The sequence below is a fragment of the Macrotis lagotis genome, chromosome X, assembly GCF_037893015.1.
Source record: "Macrotis lagotis isolate mMagLag1 chromosome X, bilby.v1.9.chrom.fasta, whole genome shotgun sequence".
Taxonomy (NCBI): Eukaryota; Metazoa; Chordata; class Mammalia; order Peramelemorphia; family Peramelidae; genus Macrotis; species Macrotis lagotis.
Genome location: NC_133666.1, coordinates 447,067,971 through 447,081,170, shown reverse-complemented (window position 1 = coordinate 447,081,170; position 13,200 = coordinate 447,067,971). Strand labels below are relative to the sequence as shown.

The 13,200-nt window shown below is 34.2% G+C and overlaps 1 protein-coding gene across 1 annotated transcript in view; it reads right to left on the bottom strand.

Moving 5' to 3' along the window:
- The window catches only part of CDH2 (cadherin 2), a 250,692-nt gene that overhangs the window by 19,909 nt on the left and 217,583 nt on the right, over positions 1-13,200 (bottom strand). The gene's annotated exons all lie outside the window — the stretch shown is intronic.

Here is a 13,200-nt window from a genome sequence, read left to right as displayed (position 1 = left end):
CCTGTGAAGAAAACAAAAAAAGCACAGATGGGTGCCTCAGCATTCTCTTTGGGTTCCATTTCAGCAGCCAAAAGGATAATATACAGGTAAATCAACGGCCAGCAATATAAAACTTCACCAATAGTTTAGCCTTAAGCAAATATTTTAAGCACTCAATCCAGAAATGGAATATTGCAAAATGTTACATTGAGAAGATCACAGAATCCTTCTCCTCCACATTTCTAGAATGTGTGGAAATTCGGTTCTATTCTATACAATCCAAGTGTCCAAATCTAATCTAGCCTGAAATTTTTCACAAGATAAAAAAAAAAAAAACTCAAGATATACAAATGATAATCTTTATAGTTCCAGCTCTGTTACAAATAAATTCCTGTTTCTCAGAATACATGCTCATATATTTATCTTATTCTACTAGAGAGAATGAGGTCATATTCTCTGGATTCCTCTGTATCTTAAATCCCTGTGACTTCTTATTCCACTTTTCTGATGCAATATCAGATAGCCAGATGACCTCTTTCCTAGCCAAAGGCAATCTTTTGACTCCCGATCTTCATCAAGAGTTCTACCATCATCAAATCCTCTCATTTTCATTTTCTCTCTCATACACACATATACACACACACAAATATATATATATATATATATATATATATATATATATATATTCACCAGACACTCTCACTCTCTATTACTCTTTTATACTATCTTCTCATTCAGTATCTTCCCCCATTTCATTGTTAGACTTATAGAAATTGTCTATACCCACTGCCTCCCCACTGCAATCTGATAACACTGCCACTCTAATAAAATTGCTTCCTCAACTGTGAACTTAGTGTCTATATATTACAGTTTCCTAGACACTGATACTATTCAGACTGAAAAAGTCATACATGACCTTTCATGACCCCGTTTGGGGTCTTTTTGGCAAAGAGCTGGAGTGGTTTTGACATTTCCTTCTTCAACTTGAGGAAACTGAGGCAAATAGGATCAAGGAGATAGTGTCTGAGGTCACATTTGAATGCAAGACTTCTTGACTCTAGGTCTGGTTCTTTATCTACTGGGCCACCTACTTACCCTGGTAGGGCCTTATAATGTTTGCTGAATTGAGCCCATTAAATGCCAAATATGGTCTTCTTTTTCCAGCCCTTATTCTCCTTTTAACTTCATGTAATATTTGACAATGGTACCCACTGAAAAAGTTAAAAGGATATACTACCACTATAGTGTGCTCACCCTTCTGTATCATGGGGTTAGGAGTACAGCATTCTCTCAATCTGGAAAATCTGCAAAAAAGCTTTTTGGCCATCCTTTCATAACAGAGAAGTCTTGATTTTTTCTTTTATGGGGTGTTTATAGTAACTTAATATAAAGTTTGGATTAAATGGTTGGTCATAGTTTTTGTTTCATCTGTCAGTTTTCACAGATCATTTGTGACTTCTGCAAAACACCTCCCAAATTCCCGTTTAATTTCTTTTGCTGACCCATGATATACTGAAATTGCAATGTGGCAGAGATGCAATGATGTGGAAGAGATAACTATATTACTATTGGTACTACCATTATCACCACCATAACCACAAACAATATCAGGCGAATATAGAGAGCCTTTAAGCTTCACACTGTTTTTAATAAAATAATCTAATTGGTTTCCTTCAGTTTTTTGTTTTTTAATTTTATTTAAGGCAATGGGGTTAAGAGTGACTTGCCCAAGGTCACACAGCTAGGCAATTATTAAGTGTCTGAGGCCAGATTTAAACCCGGGTCTTCCTGACTCCAAGGCTGGTAACTCTATCCACTGTGCCACCTAGCTGCCCCAATGTAATTGGTTTGCACAGTAACTATTGAGATAAATGGACTTGATAATGTTTTCCCAACATAAATGATGAGAAACCTGGAGATTTAAACTTAAGAGAAATTCAGATTTTGATGGTCAGAGTCAAGGACTAAATTCAGGTCTTCTGATACCTAATCTTATATATTCCATTATACCAGGAATGCTTCTCATTACACAATACAGAATTAATCTAGAGACATTTCTAATGCATACAACTGATTCACTTCCTTCCAAAACATATTTTATTGTGTAATTATAAAAAAAAATTGTATAGAACAGTAAAATGTATACACTATAAATGAAGATTTCCCTACAACTAGGAAATTTCTCTAAGGTATCAGGGGTCAGGTCATTGCTTCATTAATTACCAGCATTGTGTCTAGAATAGAAAGTGCTCAAAAAATTAGCCAAAATTATTTGATTGTGCCAATAATAATTCATTGACTTCTAAATATCACAGTTTGTTCTGTTATTGATGCCTGATGCACAAGCATGACTAATTTTAAAGGTTGACTTACTTAAAAATGCACTATAAAAAGTGAGAAACCAGGACAGATTGTATTCTTTACACTCCTTATTGCTATAGCTTTCTTATACTGGTGTCAAATATGAGGAAGAAAATTTTAGTTCCAGAAAACCACAATTAAGGTATCTCTCTCTCTCTCTCTCTCTCTCTCTCTCTCTCTCTCTCTCTCTCACACACACACACACACACACACACACACACACACACACAAACACACACAAAGACACACTTTTTTTCATCCTACATTCATCCAGTCTCTTCCTCTGAAAAAGACAACACCCTACAGTCAAGTTTCTATCTTATGAAAGGTGGTCAACCTATTTGAACCTCTTAATTTACATAGCTTTAAGATCATATGATGTTAAACATACAGTATTCAAGAAAATACACAAATTATAATATGCAACATAAAAATTATATACAGAATTATAGGGAGAACAAAGCCTTCAAGAGTTCATCCAGTACATGGTTTTACTCCCAAGGAAAATTGTCTTAGCAAAATTGTCCCACATTTCTTGTCCAGCTTATAAAAAAAATCTCTGGAGATAGTGCATGTCTTACAGTGTTTCTGGACATATGGTGCAATGCCTTCCAATCTTCACAAGTGGTTTAAAGTCATTATTTTTGAATGAAAGTTTCAATGAAAACAAGCAGTGTAGATTAATGAAAAGAACACTAAATGCAGAATCAGAAATCTTGAAAGGGAGATCTGGAATTACCATTTACATGACATATTGTTCTTAAGTCATGTAACTTCACCAAGCCTGTTTCATCTATATAATGAACCTAAGGATAATTGCATTATCTGTCTGTTAGTAAGGAAGCATTGTGTAAACTTCAGAGTGCTGTAAGAATCAATTTACAGGGGAGGCTAGGTGGCGCAGTGGATAGAGCACCGGCCCTGGAGTCAGGAGGACCTGAGTTCAAACCCGGCCTCATACACTTAATAATGACCTAGCTGTGTGGCTTTGGGCAAGTCACTTAACCCCACTGCCTTACCACAAAAAAAACTGAAAAAAAAAGAATTGATTTACAAATGAGGTAGTATTAACAAATGCATGAATGAAAGAAAAATATATATTAGGCACTAACAATGTCAAGCCCTTAAATAGATTCTGGGGATACAAATACTAAAGGGAGACAGTCCTTGAAGTACAAAGACATGACTTGCTTAGGGTGATGTAGTACCTCTTTTTTTTTTACAAGTAAAGACAATTTTCAATAAAAATTTGAGTTTCATATTTTCTCCTTTTCTCTGTCACCTGCCCCTTTTCCCTACAAATAAAAACAATTTAATACATGTTCCATCACATAAAACATTTCATATTAGTCATAATATTAAAGAAGACACAAAACCAAAGAAGAAAAAATAAAGTGAAAATAGTATGCTTCAATCTGTATTTAAAATCCATCAGTTATTTCTCTAGAGGGGCTCAGCATTTTTCATCATGAATCCTTTGGAACTGTCTTGGATCGCTGTATTGCTACTGTGTACAATGTTCTCCTGGTTTTGCTCACTTCACTTTATATTAGCTCATATAAGACTTCCCAGGTTTTTCTGAAATCACTGTTTGCCATTTACAGTAGTATTCCATTAAAATCATATACTGTAACTTTGTTCAGTCATTCCGAAAGTGAGGGATAGCCCCTCAATTTCTGATTTTTTATTTTTGCCACTTCAAAGAGAGCTGCTTTAAACATTTTTGTACAAATAGATCCTTTACCCTTTTTTGATCTCTTTGGGATAACCTCTTCATTTTATAAAACAAAAATTACTTTTTTTTAAAAGCAAGAATGCTGATGGGGGGCAGTTAAGTGGCACAGTGGATAGAACATTGACCCTGGAGTCAGGAGAACCTCAATTCAAATCCAGCCTCAGACACTTAATAATGCCACTGCCTTATATAAATAAAATTTAGGGTTTTTTTTTAAGTTTTTTTTTAACAAGGCAGAAGGGTTAAGTGACCTGTCCAAATTCACACAGCTAAATAATTATTAAGTGTCTGAGACCACATTTGAACTCAAGTCCTCATGACTCCAGAGCCAGTACGCTATCCACTGCACCACCTTGCTGCCCCTAATGAATAAAATTTAAAAAATAAAATAAAAATGATGGGAGAAATTTTAAGGCAGTTTGGCAAAGTTTAGAAAAATAGCTTCAATTAAATACCAGTCTAAGCTTAAAAAATGATATATGAACTGGATCAATTTTCACAATTTTCCACAATTATACTATACTATGTCCTCATCCAGGCCATTCATAGACCTTGGTTGGGGGTGAGGTACCTTTAGATATATTGCCTTAGCACTTGGATCAGTAGACACAGAAAATTTTGATTGATACTCAGTATGTCTGGCTGTTTCTTGATATCTGGCCTAATGAGAGTCAGTATGGATCCCCCCCCCCTTATTTTTTCTTTATTTTAAAAAAAAATCTGAGTTTTAAATTCTTTCCTTCTCTCCAATTCCTCTTCCACCTACTGAGAAGGAAAGCAATAGGATATCCATTATACATGTGAAGTCATACAAACATCTTTCCCTATTAACCATGCTGCCAAAAACAAAACAAACAGCATCCCCCCCCCAATTTTTAACCCAAGTAAAAAAAAGTGTGCTTTAATCTGCATTCAAAAGTTCAACAGTTCTCTCTCTGGAAGTAGAAAGCATTTTCATCATGATCCTCTGGGATGTCTGGGATCACTGTAATGATTAAAGTAGCTAAATCTTTCACAGGTGAACACTATTAGAATATTGTTATTTCTATGTTCAGTGTTCTCCTGGTTTTATTTATTCAACTTAGCAACAGTTCATAGACATCTTCCCAGGTTTTTCTGAAACCAAACTTCTCATCATTCCTTTTAGCATAGCTACCTCCTCTGTGAACTGTCACTCAGTGTATGAACACTCCCTCTTCATATGTTCTGCCCTGAACTCCTAGACCAGAGGGCTGCAAAGAGGATATGTAGGGGGTCTGTGGGGCATTATGAGGGGTTATCTTTCTTCTTCTTCTTCTTCTTCTATTCCATGAACAGAAAATGGACTAGGCTTTACTTGTCTAGGATAGCTTGAAAAGGGAATTTCTGAACTTTTAGTTCCTAGCTGTCTTCCTCTTTTGTTCCTTTTTTTGATCATGGGGCAGAAATAATAAAAAGGACATTCTCAGCCTTATGGATCATACCTTGTCGTTAATTCTTGTCATTTCTACTTTCATATCTTATTCCTATTCACATGACCTCTCAGATCTCAACTGAACTCATCTCTCAATAAATTATAATCTTTTTGTTTTGTTTTGTTAGGTTTTTACAAGGCAACGGGGTTAAGTGGCTTGCCCAAGGCCACAAAGCTAGGTAATTATTAAGTGTATGAGACCAGATTTGAACCCAGGTACTCCTGACTCCAGGGCTGGTGCTTTATCCACTGTGCCACCTAGCCTCCCAATAAATTATAATCGTCTAATTGATCTCCCTGCTTCAGATCCTTCCCCTTTCAAATTTCACTTCACTGATCAAAATAATGCTTCTAAAGCATTTCTAATCAAGATACACCTGTGTTTAATAAACATCATCACTGCCTCTAGGATAAAATGCATGCCTTTGAAGTCTTTGACAGTTGGTTCTAAATGACCTCTCCACCTTTATTTTGTAATATTTACTCTTCAATCCAGTCAAATTGACCTTCTTGCAGTTCCTCACATCTGATAACTACATTTTTCCATCTCTGTGCTTTTGCAAGACTGTTCTCCATGCCCATGATGGATTTATTTTACTTTTATATCAGAGAATTCCTAGTTTCTTTCAAAGTTCAGTTCTATTGTCACCTACTATATGAACCTGCCCAGATCCCTCAGCTACTAGTGCCTCCTCCTTAAAATGACTTTGCATTTAGTTTGTGTCTACTTATTTGTGTCTGGGTTACATATATGTTTTCTCCACCTGCAGAATGTGAGGTTTTTTTTGGCAAGGCAATGGGGTTAAGTGACTTGCCCAACGTCAAACAGCTAAATTAAGTGTCTGAGGTCAAATTTGAACTCCTCCTCACTCCAGGACTGGTGCTCTATCCACAGTCAATTGCCTCTTACTATTAGATTTTTGAAGGCACAGAATGTGACAATTAAAAATGTTTGAAACATAGTTTGGGGGCATTTAAAACATTTTTATCAATAAATATTATTTATAAAAAGATGGTCATTTGGTCATCTCTTTTACACTAAAGACAATCATGGCGGTGGGGTTGCCAGTTTATATACCCTTCAAAGAAGAGGTGTTCAATGAGGGCCTAAGAGTAACATCAAGTTATCCTCAGACTGAGAAACTACCTCTATACTTAGACTACTCCAGTCTTTGATTATCTAGATAAAAAGATCAGTCTCCACCTAAACTTTAGTAGAAAACAATGGGCTTCCCATCTTAAATTCCTTGTAAGGTTGGATGGGGTTTAACAACCACCATTAAAGACAGTTAATTCATTCTCTTTATCAGTAATGTCCTAGAGATCAAAATTTTCAAAATCAGGACTTTGAAAGTCTTTGCAAGAGTTCTGAATATCTTCAAACTATTGGTTTCTAATAATCATTTCTCTCAAACCATCTCCTTGTTTCCTTTATATTCCCAATGACCAGAAGAGTGTCTGCCATAGAGAAATGATGTAATAAATACTTCTTGTTTGTTTTACTGATAATTTCTAAAAGAATGAGAATTTTAAGCTCAAGACTTCCTGAGTTTGAGCACTGGTCTCTCTCAGAAGGTGATTTCCCCACTAGCATACAATGTGTAAAAGAAAGAAAACTATCTAGAAGTTGCCATCCTGTGGCAGGATATCTGCAGGTAGTTAATCCTCCTTATCTGTGAGAGTTATCTAGACACTGCAAGTCTAAGGTGAAAGAATGGGAAATGTTTGTTTACCATTTCCATAGAGTGTGTCTACCATTCCCAGCCCTTTTTTTTAAACTGGTTCTTAGTAAACTGGATGGGTTATTATAGTGTTTTTAGCTTTCACAATGTGTTCATAGGCTGTGATGAGTTCTTTGAATCTTTTGTATTTTCTGTGCTGGAGGACATCAAAAGTTGTTTCCAAACCTAATATATATATTGTAGCCTGAGTACCTTTGCAGTCAGGAACTTTGCCGTTCCACATTTTGAAAACTCTAGACATGAGTTACACCTAAGTTTTATTTTATATATTCCCCACAGTTTTTAAAGATAGGTTACAATTCATGGAGTCTGTGTGGTCAGTTCCCTATGACTGAACCAAGTCTGTGGGAACTCAGATTTTTAGGGTAACTCTAGACCACATAAAACACTAACCCAAACAAAGGATAAAGGAAATCATAAAAATTAAAATAAATCATCTTGGCTATACTAAAATTTAAAGACTTTTACATGAATAAAATAAATGAAAATTAGAGGAAAAATCATGTAGTAGAAAAACCCTTTCATAAAATATTATCATTAAAAACCTGGTTTAAAAATACAAGAAACTGACTTAATTATGAGACCAGGAATCATTGCCCAATAAATTTTCAAAGGATATGATTGACCCATTGCCCAACAGATAAAAATGGTTAAAGGAAATGATTAAATTTTCAAAAGAAGAATTACAAATGGCAAATGACCACATAAAAACAATGTTCCAAATCATTAGCAGTAAGAGAAATAATAGACCCTGGATCTGTATAGGAACATTTTAGGTGAGGAAATTCTATCAGTGCATATATGTCTTCAGCTTCCCTACAACCCCTGGGGGGCTTAAGGGAACTGAGAGGTTAAACCAGTGATTTGTCCAGGTTGATGGAACCATTATTGAAAATAGCTCTCTAGTCACCATGCTATGCTACCTCTAGATGGGAAAATATAAATTAAAACAACTTTTAGATTTAAGTTTACCTAATGCAAAAAGGGAAGAATAAAAAATAGTTAAAGGAGATAGGTATGGTAAGGCATCTATGGTGAAGATGATTTGCATTCTTAACTTTCTGAAATTCATTTTTCAATGAGGCAAAAAATGTGGCTTAACTGTCTATACTCTAAAATTCAATGATGCTACTCCTAAGGAAGTCAAAGTCAGAAAAAAGCATTCAATAACCGACCAAAATATTGATAGCAGCATGCTTTGTGTTATCAAAAAAAATAGGAATAAATTTGGTGCCTATCACAGTTAGGGAATGGCAGAAAACCAACAACAAAAGCTATATTACATAAATTGAATATTTCATGAGGAATTACACGAATGAGCAAATAAGAAATAAGGTAAAATTTGTATAAATGGATGCAGAGCAAAATAAGCAGAACCAAGAGAACAATATACACAACGAATATAACTGTAAAGAAATGAATACTAAAAGGTAGCTGAATACTCAATAATAAAATACTCCATTAAGATCCAAAGCAAAGATCATGCAATATATTTCCATGCTCATAGGGAATGGGGGAGGGAGGAGGGAAACTGTCAAGTAGAATATTGTATATATTATAAGACTTGATATTTGATATTTTTGATACTTGGTATTTTTGTTGAGTTGTCACAGGAAGGATTCAATTCAGAAGACAGGAGGAAATCATAGAATTAAAGACTTGAAGGGAAGTTAGATGTCATCTACTCTAGCCTTCTCATTTCCCAGATTTGGAAATTGAGTCTCTGAGAAGGTTAGGTGACTTGTCCAATGTCTCACAGTTAATCAGTATCAAATGTGGTATCTGAATCCAGGTCCTTTCATTCCAGAGCCTATGTTCTTTTCAGTTTTCCAGTGACAGAAGGCAAAAGTCATCAAGAAAACATAAAGATAAAATAGATGATGCTAATCTTATGTGAGAATAAATTAGAAGTCAGTTCTTTGAGGAGGCAGGATGAGTTTTATTTATTGATTTCTGGGTTTGGGGGCAATGCAGTAAGCCTAATTGTTGTTCAGTTGTTCCAGTATTGTTTAACTCTTTGTGACTCCATTTGTGGTTTTCTTGGCAGTTACTGCAGTAGTTTGCCATTTCCTTCCCCAGTTTATTTTCATGATGAGGAAAGTGAGACAAATAAGGTTAAATGCTTGCCCAGGGTCATGCAGCTAGTAAGTGTCTGAGGCTTGATTTGAACTTGGGTCTTCCTGACTTGAGGCCCAGGGCTTGAGCTCTCTGCACCATCTAGCTGCCCTAAGATAAAGGGTAGCAGCTAAGTTTACTTGTATAACTAAAAGGAACCACTTGCTATAATTTTTGCCAATCCAGAAAATGGTACATTAAGATACTTTAGAAAATTTAGTTTGCATTAAATAATCTGCTACAATGGGCATATACTTAAGTTCTGGTCTCTTGAGCAATAATTTGTAAGAGTGCCTGCATCCACTGCTAACTGCATTTGAGGATGATTTCATGCTTCCATGCTTATCACAATACTATGCAGGATCTACTTGAGCAGAATGTCTTATGCTACCTGAGCAGAATTTACACCAATGCATGTAAATAAAATGCAGTGGCAGGCCTACATCAAGAAGGCAGGAACAATGTCATGAAATTATGTAAAGGTCCATCGCTAATGCAAGTGAAGCCTCATAAGCTGAGACCTGGGTATGTGCCACTAGAAAAGTAAAGGATTTTAGAGATAAAGAATAATCATACATTTCTTCAAGTAAGAAAATATTACCTCAAACAGCTTCCCTCCCATGGGAATAATCAATATTTAAAATTATGCATAGTATTTAGATCATTCTTAATTTTTAAATGTTGGAATGTTCTAGAAGGTGAAATAAGCATGAAAAGGAAGTACATGGAAATAATTCAGTGAAGGAAACTCTTCCTCATGCAAAGAAAAGGAATGTCTAGAAAAGCTCCAAGAATCAAGAGAGAAGCACCAGAGTAAGAACTTTTGTATACTGCCCTCCACAGCTCAGTACATGAAAATAAATGATCATAATTTTTGAAAATGCTTCCATTCATATGATGCTTTCAAGTGCTTTCATTACAACAATCCTGAAAGGTAAGTAACAAGAAGATGGCAATATGCTATCACTCTAATGCTGCCAACTAAGCCATGGGTCCTCATGACTTTACACAAATGAGATAATGAACCAATTTCCAGGGCTAATTAAATGTACCTGTAACAATGATTGTCTATGCAATAGCTGAAATTCCCAGTATGAGAAACAGTAAGTCAATTTGGCTATAAAAAAAGGAATAATGTGAAAGAAATCTGGACAGTTTAGAAAGTGTTAGAAAGCCAGATAATAGGACTTGTATTTTATCAAGACAATGAGGAACCACAAATGATTCAGAGCCCTATTGACAAATACTTCATGTCAGTAACCAAGAATTTATTAAACACCTACTTTGTGCAAAAGTATGATGTACTAGATGGTAGGTTTAAAAAGAAAAAGAAATAACCCTAGAATTCAAAGAGATGATCTAAAGCTATAGATACTCCTTAACACAAAGAAGTACTGAGTTTCAGAAAAGTTGTCTTTAGGAATTTTATATACCAGAATTTCTTCCCCACTGAATTCTACTGTAAAATATAAACATACATTACTCAGAAATTTTTTTTTGCCTTCAGACATAACATTCCACTAAGAATCTTTTAAATCCAGTAAGTAAATCTTTTGAAAGGGGGAAAAATCAATAATAATGAAATATTAACTAATATAACTAAAAATTTTATTTAAAATACTAAAACTGAAAAACTAGTCATATAACATGAGATGGGAAGGATCCTGCTAATTGACCCCACTCACTGAATGACCATGGGTAACAAAGGACATCCTGTTCTTTAATTTAATTTCATTATGGAGATGACCATGTGAGATTTGTTTCAATTCAGCTGCTCAGCATTTCAGAATTGTTTATTTTTTTCCTACAATAATATTAGGAGATGAATGATTTTGACCAGTTGTTCTGCTTACGGTGAAAGTATATGAAAAACATCTAAAATGTATTTGTTTCAACCTGATATTTTGAGAAAATAAATATTAACCAACAAAATATTAATGTATGCTTTTTGTAAATTTTAATGATTTTTGAAAAAAATTTTTAGTATCACCCCACCCTCACTCTCCAGCTAATCACATTTTCAAATAGTAAGACCTATACCTCAACTTGGTCTATGAATAGAAATTTGGTCAATTGGTTATCTTTGATTGTTCTTTCTTTTGTTTTTGAGCCCAGTATTTGCCAAGTCTTCTCCAATCTATTTTGACCACATCTGCATATCCATTCCCTTATCTCTACTAGAGATGTCATTACCTTAGTTCAGGCCCTTACTAGATCTTGCACTTGGATTTATGCAATTATCTAATTCATCTCTATATAGTTCCAGCATTTCTCTTCTTTAAATTAATTTTCACATGCATGTTAAAATAATCTTAGAACTTGGGTCTGACCAAATGACTCCCTGATCAAAAATCTTCACTAACTCCTTATATTCTCCAAAATGATCTGCAAATTCATTAGTCTGACATTTCAAGCCCTCTACATTATTAGTCCTGAATAGATAAATTTACATTTTATATTATTCTTCTTTATGAATAAAATAAACTTTTATTAGTATTTTTTTAACTCAGTTTTCCTTTTCCAAGTTCTGTACTTTTGCCCAGATTGTCCCCCATCCCTGGAATTCACTGCCTCTCCCTATCTCCATCTCTTTAGCTTAGGTTCTACTTTCCATGCAAAGTCTTTGTTATCCCACTTATTTTACATCTTTGTAATAGAATATAAATTCCTTGGGAGCAGGAAAGGTTTCATTTTTGCCTTAGCATCTATGGTCCCTAGCATAATGCTTTACCAATGAAAGATGGTCAATAAATACTTGCTGAATTAGTTTGGCAGATATCAATGTAATGACTGAACAATGCAGTTAACAGAAATACTACCTATTCATTTGTATATAGAAAGCACCATATAATGGGACTAATGACTGGGGAATGAATACATCTTTTCCATGTCTAAAAATTTTACATCTTTTAAAATGTATCATGAAATTACATCACTCCCTTTTGCTGATGTTAAGATTTAAATTAAGGCAAAATGAGGTATAAAGTTCTGAGCATGTTCAAAATAACAATAAATTGAATGGGCTCAGAACTTTGTCTTAGTTAACCTTAATTTCTATCTTAATGCTGATTATATACATACATATATATACACACCTATGTATGTATGTATGTTCCATGGTGTCTGGAACAATGCTATCCAATTAATAAATGACTATTATATGTATTTTATTAGCAAATGATGACGTTTTCATAGCATTGGTCATAAGAAAATAAATGAAAAAAGCAATAAAAAGAGCATTATTATTTTTTACTATATCCATCATAACTTTTACCCAATCTCTTGATGAAAGACAAGCTAATGAACGAAGTATTAGTTTTATTTTAGAGGACTTTATAGTTGAGCCTTTAGTGTTTTAAATATGACATATGTTTAACTATCCTGGCTTCAAATTTTTAGCACCACTACTACTTGTCATAAAATTAAGGATTTGTTTCAATAGCATTTAAAAAACTCTTAAATTCAATTTAGTCAGTCTGAATTTAAAAAGTAAGATTTGATAAAAAAATTGATGTCAAATTTTATTCTGTAATAAGTAACAAAATGATCAAGAAAAAATTCATGTATTTTGTGAAATTGAGATCAAACTAATTTCCAATTTATTATCTACTGAAAATGTTTTTATTACTTTCAATATTAATATTTTAATAATCAAGATATTTAGTAGGTATTATAAGATGAGTCACCTATATTCTTCTAATCTATTTTGCATTAATTTTACTTGCTTCCATTTCTTGTCTTGACATCATGGTCTGCTAATTTAATATTTCATTACTCAATATTCCAGTGTTCTTTACCACCTCATTTTCATTTCT